Source organism: Mustela putorius, unplaced genomic scaffold (assembly GCF_011764305.1).
Source record: "Mustela putorius furo isolate JIRA1106 unplaced genomic scaffold, ASM1176430v1.1 tig00000992_pilon_pilon_pilon, whole genome shotgun sequence".
Classification (NCBI taxonomy): Eukaryota; Metazoa; Chordata; class Mammalia; order Carnivora; family Mustelidae; genus Mustela; species Mustela putorius.
In genome coordinates this window covers 1224017-1247195 of record NW_025421526.1, presented here as the reverse complement: position 1 = coordinate 1247195, position 23179 = coordinate 1224017, and positions in this window count along the sequence as shown.

The following is a 23179-nucleotide window of genomic DNA, read 5'->3' as shown; positions in this document are numbered from 1 at the left end:
TAATGTTTCCCAGCTCTCTGGGCATCCCTGAGCTTAGTAAAGTTGATACATAAAGTTAACGATTTCCTCAAACTATTTAGCACTTGTCGGGGTGGGTGTCTGGTCATATTCTGATACTGCCATTTAATTGTGTCTTGTTTCTCTTCCCACATGTGAAGTAAAGCACACACAGTCCTGGGGTGAAAAAAAGCTAATTTAGAATCATGCATTCTCTGCTTATTAACTGACCTAGGGCTCAGTTCCCTTTGACTAAATATGGATATGATCACATGCCCCTAGGAAGGTCAGAAGCACTGAACAAGACTGTCTGGGACTGTTTGGGACCGCATTGCCACGGCTTCTGGGCACTGGCATTTAGTTTTGACTTTGCGCTGTTGTAAAAAATCTGATCACTTCTTCCAGCAGTGAAAATCTATTAAAATGACAATTTAAAATACACTCATCATCTCTCTTTCTTCACAGCTCTCATAGTTAGTTGTTTTATTGGGTACCTCCTCTTTTAAGTTTGTAATTATTTTAAAATATTAAACAAAATTTATCCCAGGACTAATCACCACACCTACTCTTTGTTCTAGGACCAAGACCACCAAGCACTTGTGTTTAACTGCTCTTGTCCCATTACTGAGCTGGAGCTATAATTGCTTTAGTTTACACCTCTGTGATACATAGAAGTTTGGGAGGAACAGAAGGACACTAACGCATAATGCATGAAGAGTCCAAATACAGATGAGCAACCCCAAATTTCCCTTTCCTCAGTTATTTTGCTGTCATGTAAATACAGCTTCTCTTAAAAAGAATTTAATGTTATTACAATATTACAATGTAATTTCTAACCTGCGGATAGAACAGGGACTGATCTTCATATTCTGCATAGTCATGTCTATAAAAAGTGTTAAAATGTTGATTAAATCGAAACTTTATTTTATTTATTTATTTATTACTGCAAAAAAAAAAAAGGTACTGTACTTCTTATTTTTTGCCTAACCCATTTGCTGAAAATATAAATTCCCTAGGAAAGTATTACAACCTAGGCCATGTTATTGAAATAGTAAGTAAATAAAAAGAAGAACTTGGAGAGTCACAACTGATTGGGAGATAAAATATTGCAGATAATATGATAAAATATTTGTCCTAAAGTTATTTTGCTGAGGCATGAATAAACTGGAATGAGGTAATATTTAGTTCTTGAAATTTTGTATGCTTCCATAAGAAATATAATTTTTCTTTATATTTATTCCACAGAAAAAAGTCGTATCTGTGGCCTATTTCTATTAATATATGGTTGAACACTTACAACTGACTGAAAGCTCAGATAGTATTAAATATAATGTCCAATCTCATTCTTAACTATCAAACTAGGAAATGCTGGCGGAGGCTTGTTTTTTTAGGCATATTTTCACTAGTACCACCTTTATAAAAAATAAGGAAGGATAATTTGTGTCCTCATGTATTATCATACAGTAAAGTAGTGAGTTAGGAAAAAAAATTAAAAATATTTTAAATACTGAAATTGTTTTTTCTTTTGAGGCAGCAGTAGTTTAAAGTGCACTGACAATTTCATGACTATTTTATTCTTGGTCCTGTTTGAAAATAAAAATATTTTTGAGTGCGGAAAAAGAAAATGACCAGACAGGACATGATTAGATTTGGGTAGGAAAGAACAGTTGAGAAAGCTAAGAGAGAACAGAAAAATCTTTGTGTTCCAAGGTATAAAAAATAGTCAAAGGATGTAAGACAAAATAGATATAATACTTTCCGCAACTCTTAGCTGACCACTGTGACAGTCGACCAGTATATTTTCCAGAAAATATTTTAAAAAGGTAATAAAATTTAAAAAAAAATCTGAAAGCCTAGGGACAACATCCAGCTTCTCTTCATAACTCAACACCGAGCAGGTTCTGGGCTGACATTTGAGGGTAGAATCTTCTGGTACAGGCTTGGGCGGAGGATGGTCTCTTCTTGAGTTTCCCTTCTCCTTTGGGCTTCATTTCATTTGTGTCACTATCAAGTTCATCTCCGTGTAGCTGTCCTCTTGCGCAATTAAGCTTTTCCCTTTCCATGTTTACCCCAGGAGAGCTGAAAACTTGCCTGGAAAGTAAAATTTAAAAAATTTTTTTTTTTTTTTTTTTTTTTTTTTTGTAAAATGGTGAAATGAGCTCAGAGAGGAATGTTTGTTCAGACAGAGGTTGAGAACTGGCCTGTGGTCCCCTCTCGTGTTGCCGTTAGACTACAGCGTCTTTTAGGACGTACCAGTGGTCGTCAACATTTACAAGTTTCACGGACGAAATCAACCTCGGTTTATCTGATTTTCTCGAGCAAGTGGAAGCGAGCAGCGGGGGCCGGCGCGTGCACACGCAGCGGCGGGCTGGGGACGGAGCTTCCCCTTGGTCCCCAAACCTACAGTCTCTGCAGTTTTCTCTCTTACGATAAAGCCCATTTGTCTCTTAAATCAGGGGCTGGGAATCCTCGGAGGAAGGCGTCGGGGTGTCCGTGGGGGCTGCAGGCGTCCGGGCCTGTCGGAGCTGACTCGGGCCGTGACGGGCTTCGAGCGCCCGCGGCTCCGGGTGGGGGACAGCGCGGCCACGCAGGCCTTCCCCGAACCGCCGCACGCGCCGCGGTGCCCCCAGAGCGCGTCTGCGGAGAGATGGAGAGTGTGGGCAGGACGCGCGCCGCGGACGCCCAGTTCTTCTGGGACCCGACGGGGCTCAGGCGGTGAAGCCTCTGCCTGCGGCGCTGAGGGGCTCGGCCGCCCGCGGAGCCAGACCCCGGTCAGCTCGCATGGCTGTTCCGTCTGCGCTTGTCCGTAAACAAGCAGCCTCAGTGGCGGCGTCGTTGTTTTCGGGGCTTTCGGCAGCCGCGGACCCGCCCGGCTCACCTGGGCCACCGCACGCAGCGCGGGAGCCGGAGCCCCAGAGGCCGCGCGACCCCAGCCACCACGAGGCCCCGGGTCCCAGCGTCGCTCCGGCTGCGTGAACCACACGCGACCCACCGGCAACCTCCTCCCGGAAGGCTGCGGTCAGCCGGACCCCTCGTTTCAGTGCTCGCCCGCAGCCACCGAGTCACCGCTTCACAGTCCTGGACGGAAAACCAGTGTGTTTTGTGTCGTGTCACTCGTGTGGCCGGAGCCGCCCGCGACGGGCCGGACAAGGGGCTCCAGCTGGTTTACACCGTGACACGGAGGCACCCGTGGGTGCTGAAACGTTTCATTCCTGCAGCCTCCGACCCGGGAACCTCGGCCCGAGACCGCCCCGACCCCGTACACGCGCCTGCAAGGCCCGGCCAGCCAGGGCGGACCCCTGTGGAGCACAAACCCGCACGGACGCTCTCTAGAAACACAGTATCTCCGGGTTGGAAACACAGTGTCCCCGGGTTGGAAACACAGTATCTCCGGGTTAGAAACACAGTATCCCCGGGTTGGAAACACAGTATCCCCGGGTTGGAAACACAGTATCCCCGGGTTGGAAACACAGTATCCCCGGGTTGGAAACACAGTATCCCCGGGTTGGAAACACAGTATCCCCGGGTTGGAAACACAGTATCCCCGGGTTGGAAACACAGTATGCCCGGGTTGGAAACACAGTATCCCCGGGTTGGAAACACAGTATCTCCGGGTTGGAAACACAGTATCCCCGGGTTGGAAACACAGTATCCCCGGGTTGGAAACACAGTATCCCCGGGTTGGAAACACAGTATCCCCGGGTTGGAAACACAGTATCCCCGGGTTGGAAACACAGTATCTCCGGGTTGGAAACACAGTATCCCCGGGTTGGAAACACAGTATCTCCGGGTTGGAAACACAGTATCTCCGGGTTAGAAACACAGTATCTCAGATGTGCAGTGGCGAGTCGTATACGTCAGCGACGAGGGCTTCCGACTGGACGCGCACCTCGAGGTCCCCAGTTTACCAGACCGTGAGCCGCATCCTGTTCCTCCCGTCGTGTTGAGCTCCGAGGACCTCCGGCCCCCGCCCGCGGCGCCCACCTCTCGGGCGGTGCATCCGCGGGGAGCGGCCCCAGCAGCGCAGCTGGACCCCGAGGCCTGGGCTGGGGACCCGCGTCTCCGCATCGGACGGACGGCGCGTGGGACATACGCAGTCACGGGGGAGGAGCTGAGCGGGACGTCCCAGACCTGCCGGTGTGAGTCGGAGAAAGAGCGTCGTTGGGTCTCCTGAGGGGGTCCTTGTCCGCTTTGCTTGAGCTGTTAGTGTCCAGTTGGGAAACATAAGTAAGTAGTTGTTTTCCTGCATATTTTCTACAGATCACGAGAAGTAAATGGCGAAAAGGAAGTTCTCCGAAGGTCCCTCCCTGCTCCGGCAACGGACCCCGACAGCAGCGCCTCATTCCCGGCACCGCGGCTTGTCGCCTCGATTTCAGAAGCTGCGGTGGATTATTCTGAGAAGGGAAACAGTTCACTCCTGTGACACTTTCATTGTTTTTATTCTTTCAGTCACTGAAGCTCTGACTTGGAACACCTAATATGTATTTTTTATTTACTCTTTTATTTCTTTTATCTTTTTAAAGATTTTATTTATTTATTTATTCATTTGAGAGAGAGCATGACAGCTACGGCCAGGGAGAAGGGAGAAGCAGGCTCCCCTCGGATCAGGGAGCCTGACTCTGGACTCGATCCCAGGACTCTGGGATCATGACCTGAGCTGAAAGCAGAGGTTTAACCCACTGAGACACCCAGGCACCCCTTTACTCTTTTATTTCACTCAAAGTCCAACTCTTATGTTAACTTCCAAGAAAATTATTTGAGTTTTATTACCTGTTCTGATTAAGCCTGAACTTTGAACACTTTTTCAGGGATGCAATTAAATTGATGAATGTTTGCAATGTTTGGTTAAATAAAAGGGGACTCGCTAAAATTTTGAGGGTTTGATTTTGTTTTAAAAGTGCTTTTATAAAAATTACTGCTCCTATTCATTTATCTGCCTATTCCTATAAGAAGAGCAATATTACCCAGAAGTACAGATTTTCTTTTCTTTTTTTCCCCCACAAAATCACTTGGGTCATTCTTCAATTTGACTTTTGTAGAAGTTTTAGTCTCTATCAGAATTCAACAATTAAATTGCTATCTGTGAAGGTAAGCAGAGCTTAAAATTGAAGTCACTTTCAACAAAATTTCTACTTTAATCTTGGTGACATTCATTAACACTAGTCCCTCTCATTATGTGATTTATTTACTTATTTTGACTCTTTTATCTTTAGTCTCAAACTAAAAGAAATGCACACTTTTCACTGGTCACCACTTACTTGTTTCACTTACTACGTCCTTCTCTTCTTTAGCTCTACATATCAGAATACCCTAGAGCTGACATTCAGACCTCTTTTTCTTTTCTTCTTCTACTCTCATGACCTATGAGAAACTCTGAGTTCTCTGGCTTCTAATTGCAACTACGTGCTGATAATCATAAAGTTTTATTTCTAGCTGTAAATTTCTCTTTAACTGTAGACACACATCCACATGAATATTTAACCTCTCTGAGGGATGTTAAGTTTAGCACATTCAGAATTGGATTATCAATTCCTACTCCCCCATTCCACTAACGACACTTGTTCCTATCACAGTGTTCTTGTATTTCAGTGCACGGCGCTACTATCTGCATGCAGACCGAAGTCCAAACCTCAAAAAGAATGCTTGCATCATCTTTCACTTCTAATCCATAGCCTACACAACAACAAATTTTGAGGACGTCACCTTTAAAATGGATCCTGGAGGCAATCTCTTCTCACCAGGCCACTCTCCATTCATTTGAGAAAGAGAGCAGGGGATATAGGAGGCATGAGGAAAACAATCCCAAACTGTCTCCCCATTGAGGGCGGCACTTCCCCAGGGGGCTCTTTATGGAGCTTGATCTCAGGACCCACGGGCTCATGACCTGAGCTGAAACCAAGATTCCAAAGCTAAACCTTAACCCACTGATCCACCCAGGCACCGTGGAAACCCTTTTAAACTGTTAATCATATCAAGTCATTTTGCTGTAAACCTTCCAGTGGTTTTCCTCCACACTTCACCCAAAGTCACTCCCATGCATACACGATCTGGTCTCTGCCTGTTTCTCCAAATCCATGTTTGATTCCGTTGGGCTGTGTTCCCTCTTCTTCCCCCACTCTAGACTTCTTGCTCCTCTTTGAGTTCACCAAGTCTTTCCTGCTTCTTTGCCCACTCTTCTTCACTCCTGAAAATCTCTTAGACCTGTCTGGGTAACTCAATTGCCTCAGTCCATTTAGATCTCTGCTCAAATATCTCTTCTTGTTCAACCTAAAATAGCATCCCTCTTCTCACTTTATTCTCTGACCCTGCCTTGTTTTTTCTTTGTAGTAGTTATAACTACCTAATTTCATATTGTATATTTATTCAGTTTTTAATTCTCTTGTATTTCTTCTTTTCTTTTTTTTAATTGGATGATCTGGTTCTAATGTGCATTTCTAGCCTAGTTATTTACAACTTCCACCACATGGACCTCTACCGAAGTAGACTATTGCAAGATGACACAACATAGTGTATGCTTTCCTAACTCCATACATTTTCTTTTCTTCCCCCTTGACTTAAGTTCCTTGTCATATGCCATCACACATTTTTCAATTTTATGTTGAAGAGATAATTATGATGAAGTTCTATCCTAACACAACGTCACTCAAACTCATCTAGACTCACTTGGAGTTCCTTCATGCCACTTGATCTATTATTATCTCCTGATGCTATCGGCATGTCTTTTCTGACTTGCTGAAGTCAAGGACTTGACACTTCATTTTTCCTAACCCTTCAAATATCAGATAATCATATATTTGCTGAATACAATCTTTATTTCTTGTAATGTGAACATGATCTTCAAAAATATTTTTTTTGCCACAAATCTTGAAGATTTTACTTGACCTTTATAGTTTGCAAACTTGCACTGCTTTTCACACGGCTAAGCGCATACTCATTATCTAATTATAAATCTAAAATATTGCAAGCAGGACATTTTTACTTTAGTTGTTGTATTTTAGGGAACCGAACTACTTTAAAGTAATCTAACTTATCAGTGTAATTGATTTTCTTAAATAAAAATAATTCATTGAATAACATTAAATTTTTAATTGCTCTGAAGATAATTTTAAGATTTTTAAAATTTCCTTACCTCACTGTCTTCATAGATGCTTTAACAATGTTTTAGAAAAAAATGAGATATTCATTTTCATAATGGTTTATGAGTACATAATATCTGAATGCCTCAGTCATTTCCTTTACTTTGTTAAAAATATTTATTTATTTATTTATTTATTTATTTATTTATTTGGGGTGGGGGCCAGGGGAAGAGCAGAGGGAGATGGGCAAGCAGGCTCCATCTCATGCCCCTGAGATCATGACCTGAGCCAAAATGAAGGGTCAGAGGCTTCACTGATTAAACCACACAGGTCCTTTACTTACAGAAAATCAACTATCAGTATCTCCTTGTTTTATTTGGAGAGAACTAAAATAACCCACCATCAGTGACCCAAACTGACCAGAAGAAAAGCTCAAAATACTGACCATGTCAAGCACATCTTATTAAATCAAGTTGTGCTCAGTTTTAGGAGCAAGATAATATGAAGAAAAGAAGTGTTTTCAGTATTCTTAAAGCAAAATGTCTAATCAGGAGGAAGATAACCATTATATACGTTTGTGTATATATGTATATATTTTTTTCTTCAATTTGAAGATATTAATCTCAGTATCTTCTATTGTCATCCTTCAGAAGATTGTTTTATTTTTCAAGCCATGTTCCTAAAAGTGATCCTTTACTTCTGTTCCAGAAGAACATTGAGCACCACTGGGGTTCAATAACCAGATCTCTGGTTTCATGGCACTAATATGAAATGTAATTGTTGTGCTTATGTTGTAGTGTAGCATTCTACATTTAAAATATTCTGAAGAAATTTTAAGTAGGTGATAGTCTTTTCAACCTACTGTCTTTAGAGGTAACTCAGCTGTTGAAATTTCCTAATGAGTGTTTAATTTCTGTACTTGGAGTTCAGTGTCTCAGATTTTGAAAATAGAGCTTAATATCTTTTTCTGGAGAAACTTTGGACTATGTTTAGATAATCAAATAAAGACAAAAAATAAAATTCTGCTTACTGATGGTGAGTGCTGTGAAGTATGTAAACCTGGCGATTCACAGACCTATTCCCTGGGGCTAATAATACATTATATGATTATTAAAACTACAGAATTATGCTTACTGAAATAGGTTATTTAGGAGGTACTGAAGAACTTGGCGGAACCCTAATTCCTAAAGTCTTTCCTAACATTTTCAAATTCACTCCCTACCATCCTCAGTGGGATACCTGTGAGGCTTCCCATTGTGAGCCTAGTCTTTTATTTATTTATTTATTTGAAAAATTCAGGACAGTTGACACACAATGTTTCATTAGTTTCAGGTGTCCCACTTAGTGATTCAACGAGTTCATACATTATGCTGTCTTCCCCACAAGCACAGCTGGCATCTGTCCGATTCCGTGGCTGTTACGGTATCATTGATGGTGCTCCTTATGCTCTGCTCTTTACTGTCATGACTTACTCCATGACTGACGGCCTGTGTTTCCCTCCCCTTTCGTCCACTTCACTCAACCTCTCGCCCTGCTCCCCTTCAGCAACCATTAGTTCTTCATATTTATAGCTCTGAGTCTGCTTTTTCTTTGTTTGCTCATTTTTAGATCCCATTTATGAGTGGAATCATATGATATTTGTTTTCCTAAGTGTCTAACTTCTTTAACCTACCATAATATCCTGGACTTCCATCCATGTTGTCTCAAATAGCCAGATCTTATCCTTTTTTAAATAGCTGTGTAATATTCGTGTGTGTGTGTGTGTGTGTGTGTGTACCACATTTTCCTTATCTATTTGTCTATTGATGGACACTTAGGTTGCTTCCATGTCCTGAATATTATAAGTAATGTTGAAATAAACATAGAGGTACATATATCTTTTCACATTAGTGTTTTCATCTCCCCTGGGTAAATACCCAGTAGTGGAGTTTTTGGATCACATAATATTTCTATTTTTAATTTTTAGAACAACACCCATCTCTTTTCCACAGCGGCTGCACCAGTTTACATTCCCACCAACAGTGCATGGGGATTTCTTTTTCTCTTTGCCAATATGTGTTGCTTGTCTTGTTGATTTTTGCCATTCTAACAGGCGTGAGGTAACATCTAATAGTGGTTTTCATTTCCATTTCCCTAATGATTAGTGGCATTGAGCATCTTTTGATGTATCTGTTGGCAATTTGTATGTCTTCTTTGTAAAGATGTCTTTTCAGATCCCTTGCCCATTTTCTAATTGGATTTTTTTTTTTTTTTTTTTTTTTTTTTTGGTGTTGAGTTGTACAAGTTCTTTATATATTTTGGATATTAACCCCTTATTGGATATATCATTTGCAAATATGTTCTCCCATTCAGTAGGTTGTCTTTCAATTTTCTCAATGGTTTTCTTCTTCATTTAAAAGCTTTTTATTTTGGTGTAGTCTCAATAGTTTATTTTTGCTTTTGCTTTACCTTAGAAAACATATCTAAGGAAATGTTGCTCTGAATGGTATCAGAGAAATTATTGTCTGTGGTTTTTTTTTTTTAGGATTCTAATGGTTTTAGGTCTCATTTTGGGTAGTTAATCCATTTTGAGTTTATTTCTGTGTATGGTATTAGAAAATAATCTAGTTTCATTCTTTTATATATAGCTGTCCAATTTTCCCAGCACCATTTATTGAAAAGACTGTCTTTTCCCATTTTGGAGTTTTGCCTCCTTTGTCTAGGTTAATTGACCATAAATGTGGATTTATTTGTGGGGTTTCTACACTGTTCTATTGATCTCTGTGTCTCTTTTTGTGTCAGTGCCATACTGTTTTGATTACCACACTTTGTAGCATATCTTGAAATCTGGGATTGTGATGCCTCCAGCTCTGTTCTTTTCTGTCTGGATCGCTTTGGCTATTTGGCATTTTCTGTGGTTTCATACAAATTTTAGTATTATTTATTCTAGTTTTGCAAAAAAAAAATGTTCATGGTATTTTGATAGGGATTGCCCTGAATTCTTAGATTGCTTTGGATAATACAGACATTTGACAATATTAATTCTTCTATTTCATAAGCATGGAATATCTTTCCAGCTGTGTCTTCAATTTATTTCATCAGTATTTTATAGTTTCTAGACTACAAGTCTTTCACCTCTTTGGTTATGTTTATTCCTAGGTATTTTATTATTTTTGATACAATTATAAATGATGTTTGTTTTTTTTTAATTTTTCTTTCTGTGACTTCATTGTTAGTATATAGAAATGCTATCAATTTCTGGGTATTCATTTTGTATCCTGACACTTCACTGAATTTGTTCATTACTGCTAGTAGTTTTTTTTTTTTTTATGGAATCTTTGTGATTTTATATGTATAGCATCATGTCATCTGCAAAAAGCAACATTTTAACTTCTTCTTTACCAATATGGATGCCTCTTATTTCTTTTTCTTGTCTGATTGCTGTGCTATGTACTATGTTGTACTATGCTGTACAGGCTAAATAGACGTGACAAGAGTGGGCGTTCTTATGCAGTTCCAGACCTTAGAGGGAAAGCTCTTAGTTTTTAACCATTGAGGATGATGTTTGCTATGAGTTTTACACGGATGATCTTTATTATGCTAGTCTTAACATTTCTTTTTTAAAGATTTTATTTATTTATTTGCCGGACAGAGATCACAAGTAGACAGAGAGGCAGGTAGAAAGAGGGGGGAAGCAGGCTCCCTGCTGAGGTGAGAGCCTGATGCGGGGCTTGATCTCAGACCCCTGGGATCATGACCTGAGCCAAAGGCAGAGGATTAACCCACTGAGCCATCCAGGCACCCCTCTTATGCTGGTCTTAAATGCAGAGTTGGAATACATTAAATAAAACTGAAAGGAGAAGCCAATGCACTCTAAGTCCGAGTGCCGCCTACCAAGTTGCCTACCACCTTTCCCAAGGACTATTACTCCTTTGCTACTTATTAGCCAATAAGCATGGATTTCTCATCCCAGGATGGATACATTTCAGTCGTTCTGAAGTATACCCTTTAGAAGTAAATTTAACACTTACCTGTTGGTAGTAAACTTTTAATTTCTTTTGAAAATGAATTTATTTTACTCATGTTCTTGAAAGATATTTTCAGTTAGTATTCAATTTTAGGTTGTCAATTATTTCTTCTCAGTCCTTCAAAGATACTTTCTTTTGGCTCACATATTTTTTGTTATTGAGAATTCCGTATGTTGTCATTCTTTTGTAGTTAAACAGAAATTTTCCTCTACCTTCTTTCTTACTATCATCTCATTTTCTCTTACATTCTGCAATTTCACTATAGCATGTCTATGTTATCCATCCTGTTTTGTTCACATAATGCATCCATGTATGTGGACTTGTGTTCTTTACCATGTTTGAACAATTCTCAGCTATTATTTATTTAAAAATTAGATCTGTATCATTTACTTTAGTTTTTTTTTTTGTCTGGGCCTTCAAGTGGGCATTCATTAAATTTCATTCTAACCTCATCTTCTGAATTCTTGTCTATATTTTTATAAATCTTTACCTTTCTGTGCTGCCTCTTGGGTAATGTTTTAGGTATGGTTTCTAGTTTACCACTTTGGATATACACTGCAGCTCACTTTAGGTCAGTCTAATTTGTTTGCTCTCATTGAGTTTTTTATTTCAGCAAGAATTATGTATAGATTTATTTTTATGTCTAAATTTATTTGGTCTATTTTCAAATTTATCTGGACTTTTTGGATTATCTTTTTTTCTTTTTAATTTTTGGTCACTGAATTTCTTGTTTCTTTAAATATTTCACAGATGTATGAGTTTATCCTTATTTAAAAAAATAGTTTATGTAAATGTAATTACTGGCAACTTTGAGGGAGAAAGGTCTCCCTCAAAAAGATTATTATTTTTAAAAAGATTATTTTCTCAAAAATTTGACTATTTTTTTAAAATTTTATTTATTTATTTGACAGAGAGAAATCACAAGTAGTCGGAGAGGCAGGCAGAGAGAGAGAGGGAAGCAGGCTCCCCGCTGAGCAGAGAGCCCGATGCGGGGCTCGATCCCAGGACCCTGAGATCATGACCTGAGCCGAAGGCAGCGGCTTAACCCACTGAGCCACCCAGGTGCCCAAAAATTTGACTATTTTTGATAAAAGCTCATACATGATTGATCTTAACATGTGCAAATACTGGGGTCTGGATTGAAGATGTTTTCACTGAGAGATGTGTTTTTTTCTTTTCTCTACTCTCCCCTTTTTTTTTGCCAGGAAATATTAACAATCTGAGATACAAATCTTATTCCCCTTTTCAGATTCCCTGTCTCAGTACAGTAGACTCTCTGGCTGACTTCTCTCCCCTTCCTTTAGGCAATCACATTTGTAATGCTCCTTAGGGAAAAGTCCTGCCCCCCCCCATACTTATTAAGTCGCGCTCAGACGGGGGCTGTTCTCCTCCCATCCGAGGGGTTCCCTTTGCTTCCCGCCCCCCAGCTAAGTTTCCCAACAAAATTCATATTTTATCCAAAGGCTACACTTTTTGACATTGATAAAACCCTAGTATACATGTTGCACTGGAACAAAAAAATCAATTTTCTTTATTTGCGTAATTCTTTTATTTAGTAACATTTTGTATTATGTTACAAAGAATTCCAACACAAAGCTAATTCCATTTTTAAGAAAAAGGAAAGAATTTAATGGCTCGCATAACTGTTTCCAAATTTCCTAACACACTCTGGAATCGTCAACAATGGCTCCCAGAAATAGTTGTAAAATCTTTCTGACTTCTGTTGCTAGTTTTGCTCTACAATTTACTGGTTTTCTGAATTGCAAATTTTTTTCTGAAGCGCTGATCTTGTCTCTAATGCTGCCAAAGAATGTGTCTCACTCAGCCAACATTCACAACTATTTGATGTCGCTCTGCAAAGGGTAACTTGTCCTTTTAGATTTTCTATAACACTCTTTTATCCTCTTAATAATGTGAAGCAATTTCCTCTGGGCTGAGTCAAGGTCCTTTTAACTGGTCATTCAGACACTTCATTCTTCGTATCGCTCCATGAAGTGGCTGTCTTTTGACAACTCCTATGAATTGAACGGAAGGTCTTGACCTTAGTATGGCACTACTCAAGCTCTTCACTATTTAACGGTGAGTTATAAAGAAACTGTCGTGCAAATAAGACTTCTGCCGGTTTGCCTTGATATCATACTTTAACAAAAATATGGGTATTTATTTGAATTTGTTAAGTGCCAAGAATGTAACGATTGTTATGTGAGTATAAACTGAATCTAATTTTTGAGATGAGGAGGGACCAAGCTTCTGTGGGGGAGTAAAGATAACCAAGTATAATCTAGGGTGGCAACAAGGAAGTGAGGAAAGGACCTCTGTAGGGCAGAGGGAGAATGTGTGCCAGGAGCAGTGGAATGGTGGTTATAGAAGCAGAAGCACCCAACGACTGATTTGTCTCCAGTGATGGAAATGGCTGGAAATGAACTTGGGGGAAGTAGGAAGAATTTTAACAGCAGATAGGGCACGTTAATGAAGTTAGACTGTAAATCTAAGAACAACGTGAGACATTTAAGTATTTATTATGTAAACAAAGAGAATCACTTTTGAAATAAAAATAAATTCCAGTCATATGGGAAAAAAGAGATTTGGTTGAGAGTAGGAGCTAGAGTGGATCTGAGCAGATCTGTGTTGATGTTGTGAGTGAGAAGTAGTGGTGGGTTGGACTATGGAAGTTTCCCTGGAAACGGAGAGGAGGTGGACCTAATAGACACTGAAGCGCGTAGCTAGAGGCTTGAGCCGCTGCTACCGAGTAATGGAGAGTAAAAGTCCACAAAACCAGCATCGGTTTTTGATGAAAATTCTCTTTCCATCCTTTGCCAGCAAAGGCCAGTCTTCCCTGTACCGACGGGTGAAGGCTTGCTCCACACACTGGCTGTGAAAGAGGAAGGCAGAGCGCTCAGGCTCAGGGAGGAAGACCCTTTGTTCTTCTTTGCTTCCGCTTTCATTGGTCCTTCCCGATAATCATAATTTTTAAAAAATTTTTGTTTATTTATTCATGAGATACAGAAAGAGAGAGAGGCAGAGGGAGAAGCCGATCCCCCTGCAGAGCAGGGAGCCCAGTGTGCGACTCCACCCCAGGACCTTGAGATCCTGACCTGAGCGGAAGGCAGATGCTTTACTGACTGACCTGCCCAGGATAATTATAATCTTTATCACTGTGGCTCGAGCATGTGATACGTGACAAGGGACTTACTGGAACTAGGAGGATCTGTTTACAGGAAAGATGCCCTATGCTAATCTGCGTGTTCTATGCGTTCTTCTAAACATAGCCTAGGGGACAGTGCATACATCTCTTAGATCACAGGGTGGCTTATTTGGGCTAAGAAAGCTTCAGAGAAGGCAAGTCCGTGTGCGGTGTTCTAGGACAGAGTGGTCACACAGGCCTCAACATTCCAAAGGCCTATGCGCTTCTCCCAAAACTTTCCTGCCCTCAGCAGCCTCCGTGTTACCTTTCGGCAAGCCGGGTGTTATGGACGATTTCATGCTCCACATTAACCCAACAACCCTAGACGAATGGATGATGGGAATCCACCATTTCCACTTCCCTTTTCCCATTTTCAGTAGACTCTCTTTTTATGCCCACCCTTTCCACCAAATTATCTTTTCCACTTGCACATTTTCCCCTCAAAATGAATGAAATTTCTATCTCTCTATCTTTGCATTAGGCACAACATAGCACTTGATTCTTTGCAGTAACCTCCAGTGCCCACTCTATTTTGTTTATTTGTTTTTGTCTCTGGAAAATTAAAAAAATATACTTCAGAATCAGAATCGTTCATAGCCTCACTGCACATGCAGGAGCGAGACTAAAAGAGTTTCTTTGTCTTTCCCTATTCTGCTTTCTTAAAAAGATGGACTCACTTTACCTCCAAATATACTTGGAATAATTGCTGTAGAATTACAAATTCTAAATAAGAAAGCTATCTTTTATTTATCAATGGTATAAGCTTAAATTCATAGGAAAATCTCCTTGTTTGCCTGACCTGTGTAGCTGCCCTCTGAGGACATATTCTGAGTGCCTGAGAAAGGCTTCGCAAGATCTAAACCGGTGTTCAAGTTGATTTCATTATTGGTGTTGGAGCGGCAAGTCATCTTACTCAGCTTAGGCTCCGTCTTACAATCCTTCTAAAGTACATTAATCAGAATCTGTGCTACTAGTTTAGAATTTATTAATGTTCAAATCTTGCGTTGGATTGCATTGGAGTTCTCCAAAGGGGGGAAAAACCCTTTCTATTTATTAAGAGCAAGTGGCCCCCATAATAACTATGGAGGCTGAGATGACCCACAGTCTGCTGTCTGCAAGCTGGAGACCTAGGAAAGCTGGGGGTGTCATTCTAGTCTGAGTCCGAAGCCTTGAGAACCAGGGGAGCTGTTGGTGCCAATCCTCATCCAAGGGCAGAAAGAAGACTGACATTCCAGCTCACGTGGACCAGCAGTAAGGGAACAAAGACCCCCTTCCTTTGTTTTTTACTTTATTCAGGCCCTCGATAGACTGGGTACGGCCCACTCACCCTGGGAGGGATGATCTACTTGCTGAGGCCACCGATTCAAACACCAGTATCATCTGGAAACACCTTTGCAGACATAACCAGAAACTATATTGAATCTGGCATCCTGGCGGCCCAACTAAATTGACACATTAAAATTTATGATCACAAGAATCATTTACTATGCAAAACAGTATATTCTAAAAGAAAAATCAAAACACCTTATTTCATTTTATGTTGTCAAAGGCAAAATTAAAGAGACATTTTTCAGTCTGTTGCAAGAGGGAAAGTTTCCACATCTGAGACCTGGAGTGAGTTGTGATAGGGCAACTTAGAGTCCTGGCTGTTCTACGGGCAGGAGAGTCACCTTCGCTTGGCTGGACGGGAAACGCTTATCTCTGTGTCTAGCTCGTCTCAGGGAGCTGAACCGCTCTCATTTCAGTTAGTCCTTCTTGTTTTTCTCTTTATTCTCACATGATGTGTTAGTTGTTTCAGGGAAACAGGTCTGTGATTCATCAGTCTTACACAACACGCAGCGCTCACCACCACAGGCCCGCCCCAGTGCCCCTCACCGGCCACCCCGTCCCTCCCCTCCAGCAACCCGCAGTTTGTTTCCTGAGATTAAGAGTCTCTTAAGGTTTCTCTCCCTGTCTGGTTTTGTCTCATTTCATTTTTCCCTCCCTTCCCCTATGATCCTCTGTCCTGTTTCTCAAATTCCCACTTATCAGTGAGATCATATGATAATAGTATTTCTCTGGTTGATTTATTTCACTTAGCATAGTACTCTCTGGTTCCACCCATGGCACTGAAAATAGTAAGAATTTCATCTTTCATTGGACATCTGACCTTTTTCCATAGTTTGGCTATTGTGGACATTGCTGCTATGAATGTCGGGGTGCATATGGCCCTTCTTTTCACTATATTTGTATCTTTAGGGTAAATATCCAATAGTGCAATTGTGGGTCATAGGGCAGTTCTATTTTCAACTTTTTCAGAAACCTCCTACTGTTTTCCAGAGTGGCTGCACCAGCTTGCATTCCCACCAACAGTGTAGGAGGTTCCGCTTTCTCCGCATCCTCATGGGGAACATCTGTTGTTTCCTGACTGGTTAATTTTAGCCATTCTGATTGGTGTGAGGTGGCATCTCACTGTGGTTTTGATTTGTATTTCCCTGATGCTGAGTGATGTGGAGCACTTTTTCATGTGTCTGCTGGTCATCTGGATGTCTTCTTTGCAGAAATGTCTGTTCATGTCCTCTGCCCATTTCTTGATCGAATTATTTGTTCCTTGAGTATTGAGTTTGGTAAGTTCTTTATAGATTTTGGATACTAGCCCTTTATCTGATATGTCGTTTGCAAATATCTTCTCCCATTCTGTCAGTTGTCTTTTGGTTTTGTTGACTGTTTCTGTTGCTGTACAAAAGCTAGTCATTCTTTAAACAAAGAATAAGAATCCAGAGAGTCCATGTTTAATATTTATTTTTCATATTTCAGGAACTTGTCTCCAGGTCTTATGAGAATAAATAAAAGAGTTGAGTGAGACTTACCAATGTCTTATGGAAAAACCTGGTTCTTTATGGTAAATTGTTTTCCGGAACAAAATGCTGCAAAGGGAAAGTTTTCAAAAACAAACGTGTAGGAGGATTTCTTAAAGTAACTGCTGTCTGGGAAAACATGGTTCAGGTAAAGCTTACCATTATTAATTTTTTACATCTGAATTCGAAATCCTTGAAATAAATTTATTTTGGTCACTACTTCCCAGGTGCTGCTGCTTTTAAAAAACGGAGTCACAACTTGAATTTTGGAAAATTATTGACTAAAGAGATGTTAATAGAGAAGTTAATTTGGTGGGAACATGTTTAATTTTATCTAGAATTTGCAGGAATATGAGGCCATCTGCTTTATGTTTATGTCTACTTTAGTAAATTGGTCATTTTATGTCTTTCATTTGGTTTATTTATATAGCCAAAATTCAGAGCTTTACTAATTATGATGAGAATGTCCTGTCACCAAATAGAGTTGGTTCCTTGGTTGAAATGGAACAGTAGCTTGCTTGGGGAATGATTTTTATAGTGCTTTTTTAAAAAAAAATTTGACCTATTTCCTTGATATTGATTACATATAAATCAAATGTTTCAGAGTATCATTGTTTTAACACTTTTCTTGGAAGCTTGACAAGAAACCTCCTAATTTAGTTCAGCAAAGTTATAGCCATGCTTATATTTTATCAAACCATGCACGCTCCCAACCTGCATTGATGAACATCCTTCTGTTTCAGGGGAAATTTCAAATAAAAACTGCACTTTAGTTTTTTGTTTCGTTTTGCTTTGTTTTTTTTCAGTAACTGCTTGTCCAGCCCTGAGCTAGTTGCCAAGCAAAAATATGATTGTTTCCCAGTCAGTGGGAAGTAATCCAGTGGCACTTTTCCATTAGTAATGCCTCTCAATGAGAACGGGGGTTGTTAGGCAACGGATGGCCTAGGGTAGGATCAGGAAAGAGACTTTAGAGTTAAGAATTCATGCCAAATACTATTCCAAATTCTGTACTGAGTCAATGTTTTAAACTTTTGTTTTGAAATAATTTTAGATTCAAATAAAGTTGCAAAAATAGTACAGAGTTCCTGTGTACCTTTCAGCTAGGTTCCCGTAATGACAGCATCTTACAAAACCATCGTGTAGCTACCAAAATCAGGAAAGTGAAACCATGAGAGGCTGTGGACTCTGAGGAACAAACTGAGGGTTATCGACAGGGTGGGGGGGTGCGTGAACCTGGTAGTGGGTATTAAGGAGGGCACGTAGTGCATGCAGGGTTTTAGAAGGGAGGGGGTGGGGGATGGGGGAGTCCAGTGGTGGGTATTCAGGAGGGCACGTACCTCATGGAGCACTGGGTGTGGTGCATAGACAATGAATTCTGGAACACTGAAAAAAAAATGTAAAAATTAAGGAAATTGAAATCTTTACAAAATAATAAGCTCAACTACAGACTTTATTAAGATTTCACCAGTTTTTACATGCACTTCTTTTTTTCTTTTTGTGTTTTGCTGTTGTTTAGTCTATAAAATTTTATCACCTGCATAGATTTGTATAATTTCCACTAAAATCAGGATAGAAAACTGTTCTGGCACTATCTTGTATTTGCTGTCTGTTGATTTTCTTTTCCCAAATTGATGTTTCTGATTGTCAATACATTGAATAATTTTGGAATATATTCTGGAAATCTTAAGTCAGATTGTAAGACTATTTATGTTTTCATCTTCTATTTCAGTACGTAATCTACACGTTAAAGTTCGGATGCATGTCCTGTGCCACTTCCATGGGTTGTAGTTTAAATGCTAACTGAGATCCCCAAACCTTTGCAGTGCTGTTCTGGTTTGCTCTGTTTATGTGCTTTTCAGTGGGGGACCAATGTGAAACCTTAGTAATATTCTGCACCACAGATTGGTTTTCAAATATGTTGCTTTGTGATTCCAATTGGTCTCATGCATAGGTCACTCTGAAAGCTGCCCAGAATGTCACACACAGAATCCCTTTCCGCAGCTGCCTTCCTGTCCCTACGCATGACTTCCGCTTCTACTTGGGGGCAAGTTGGGTGCTTCATCTCTGTGGCCATTCCTTGAGAGCAGGCTTAGCGTAGTTGACAGGAGTCCCGTTTCAGTCTCCACAGTGCATGGCAGAGAGATGAAAGGGTGCTATTTCTTTGCTGATTTTCACTTAATTTAAGATTGGGATTATCCACATGGTTTAATTCGAGTTTCTGTAGTCACAGTGCTCAGTGTGGAGGGAGGGAATGCACCTTTGCTCCTGTTAGTGCCGCCTGGGGAGGGGTGTTAGGGCTCCGACACACAGTCCCCACAGTGCATGGTGGGAGGAGGTAGGAATGCTACCTACTTAGTGTAGGGCAGGGATGGAAGACAGCGTTCTGTCCAGTCTCTGTGGCGCCCTGTGGGGCAACAGTGAGGCGCAGCACAGCTCTTATCATTCCAGACCCGGGGGGAAGTCAAAAGAGTTATGTTTTACAGGGCTGCCCTTGTCCCAGTCTTTGTATAAAGAAGCTATGTTTTCTTGGGGCTTAAAAAAACCCAAAAAACAAAAAACAAAACTTTTTGCATTGGCATTTCTAGTTTATGGGTTTCTCTATTAACCAGCCTACGGTACACAGGAGGCAAAACAAACAAAAACCAGAGAATTCACTTCAGCATATTCCTCAAGCCATAAAATTCCCAGTTTACCTTCTTTTCTTTGCTTTTCAATTGCTCTGATATTTATTTATTTTGTCCAGGGTTTTTGTTATAATTAGTAGGAGGAACAAAGGATAATGAACTAAGTCATTCTCTAGAAAGGCCAACGGTTAGTCCATTTTCAGGCCACATATTCAGTCTAGCCTCATTTTCTGTTTTTCAGTGTTTGCTAAATAAACAGCTCCGTGTGCTGTTAATTCTCCTCAAGAGTTCTGGAGGAAGTAGAAGACTTAGTGCCAGATCTCAAGTCCATTACAGTCAAACTCAGTCAAAATATGTGAAAAATTTCTGTTTACCAGGAACGTTTCTGAGCTAGGGATAAATATCATAGTCTAGGTGGGGAACAGACATTCACACACATGACCCCGTTACAAATGGGTAAACAACATATTGTGAAATGTTTTAAAAGCTTACTGAGTGAATAATTCTCTTTTTATATATGTACATTAATGCTACTTTGTGATGACTGAGTTGGTTTTTGGAAGTAAGGCAGGAAATTGATAGACTATTTGGGAAATGAGACAAAGTGCAAAAATATGAATTTTCATACCAGAACTTCCCCAAATCAAATACCAGTGAAGCTTATATACAGATAGAATTGTTGAGTGTGGGAAAAGGATAAGGAACAGGAGAAATGAGGGGAAATGTATTGGGATTTGGTTGTGAGGAGCAGTATTTTAGCTCTCAAGGTCAGTCACAGAGGAAGGTGAACCACGTGAATTCAAGCCACAAGAGAAATGTGGGGAAAAGTCACTTCTTAGTATGGGACAGTCACGCGCTCCTGTTTTGAGAATGGTTGAAAGCAAGGAGCTCATATTACTCATTTCAATTTTGAAGGTGTCTTAGTTCAGACTTTTGTAACAAGGTACCCCAGAGTGAGTAGCTTATAAACAACGGAAATTTGTTTCTCACAGTCTGGGGCCTAGAAGTCCATTGAGACGGGGGCGGGGGTGCCAACATGGCTACTTCTGGCGCGTTCCCTCTGCTGAGTTGCAGACTGTGGACTTCTCACTGTATACTCACATGGGTGGAAAAGTGTTAAAATGCTCTCTGGAGTCTTTTTTGTAAGAGCACTATTTCCACTCATAAGGGTTCCACCGCCATGATCTAATCTCCCAAAGCCTGTCCCCTAATATCATCACACAGGACATTAGGATTTCAATACATGAATTTTTGGAGGGGGGAGACAGAATATTGAGTCTTTTTCAATATGAAAGGGAAATACAGAGCTTCTAAAATTAGATATCTTATAGTACCTATATAATGCAATGCTCACTAGTATAAATGCATAAGGAAAAAGAAAAGAAAGTTAAAGAAAGCCATGGCACTTAACTAATGTTAAAATCACTCTAACAGAATGATTCTGAAGTGACATGACCATGTTTCAAAACGCCAGAGAAAAGAAATATGATAATAGTAATTCTTGATGAAATATTGTTTTGTTTTTTAAATTAAAAGTGAAACAATATTTTTTTAATTTCTGAGTGACTTAGGAAATATTTCCCTTTAAAAAGAAATTATAATTTATTTTTTTAAATGTCATGCCAATTTTCGAATCTAATCATATTTGAAATTGGATCAGTTATAATAGAAGGAAGACCCAAATCAACTTTTAAGAATTGCTTTCATACTACATTGACTTGTATAACAAAATTAATTTTGAAATAGTTGAGTTATCTGATTTTAAATAAACCAAGGTATTAAGATTAAAGACGTGGAAAATTAAATTCCTCCCTAGTGTGAGAAAATGACTCACAGTCTCTTCGGGATGTAATGTAATCGAACAGGCCCATTGGAAGCATGTGTTGGTTTCTTAATATTTCACATAATATGAACACGGCTACTGCAAAGGAGGGAGCACTGACTATTGTCAATTGTCTTACTATTGTCTTACTTCCGTTTGCCACCTATCATGTTAAGAGAAAGACTGTGGATCTTGGAAGAGAGAGGGCTTTTCTTGGGGTTTTGTGGGAACATCTGTTAATGCTGAAGGAGGAAGACCAATATGGCTCCAGGAATCTGGCTGGGAAATAAACCCCTGTTGTTACAAGTGCCAGCAGACCAGACTCTAGACTTGTAGGGGCTTAAACACTTAGGAGATTGTTCATTTTACACAACAAAATGTCTGAAGATACATTATCTGGGGGAGGCACGACTGCCCGAGGACAGCAACAGAGGCTCCGTCTCCTTCCTCCCCACTCTACCGTATTCAGCACATTCCCGCCACCACCTCTGTCTGCAGATGACCGTCCTGTCTTTAATCACTGATTCCACCGTAAGAGAGAAGAGACTAGGAATTGTTTGTTTTTGAGCAGAACCAAACACAGAAGACCACTGGACATGGAGAGGATGTTGCCAAATGGTTGACTCTGTGTAAACGACCTTAAGAACAGCTTAGTTAAGTGAACGTCGCGCCCTACAACATCCAACACACTTTGCATTGCAAGAGTGACTGAATTGCCACATCTTCTGGCGTGAGCTTTATCTCCTGGGGCCAGTCTTCTGGTCCACAACGATTTAAACTAATCTCTTTACCTTTAGTCTCATATTTCTGTTGACTTATTACTTAGACATATCCTCTCTTCTTGTAGTTTTAGTATCTGATAATGTATTTCATTCCAAAGTTTCTTTCTGTCTAGCTAAGAGAGTCTGATTCCTTGTTTCTTCCAGCGTTTGTAGTATCTGTCTCATTGTCTCCATGTATTTGTTGCCTTAAACCTTTCTGTGTGGTTTTCTTAATTAAGTTGCAATTATGGCCATGAGTAGCTCCAAGATTCACATCTTGTCAGCTTCACCAGTGAAAATGACACAACTCTTATTTTTTTTAATTCTCTATTTAAAATATTCGAAGAAAGACTCTTGATTGTCCAGTTCACATGCTCACCTCAAAACATGAGTCGTGAGATTAATTCCACTATGAAATGCGTGTGAGCAAATGCTGAACCATTTCCCTAAAAGAATAGGGAACTTCTCTTTCTTTCTTTCTTCTTCTTTTTTTTTTTTTTTTTTTTTTTTAAGATTTATTTATTTACTTGGAGTGGGAAGGGGCAGAAGGAAAGGGAGAGAGAATTTTAGGAAGGCTCTATGCCCAGCATGGAGTCCAACTCAGGACTGGATCTAATGACCCTGAGATCATGACCTGAACCAAAACCAAGAATCAGATGTTTAATGGACTGAGTCACTCAGGCACCTCAGAGTAAGGGATTTCTTAGCAGAATAGGGGAAAAGTATTGACAGGGTAAAAAAAAAAAAAAAAGAAAGACAAAAGAAAAGAAGAAAAAGAGAAAAGAGAAGAAAAGAAAAAAGAAAAGTAATGATATATATTATTCTACCATATAAGGTTCTATTTATTTACTGTTTTTAAATTTACTTTTCT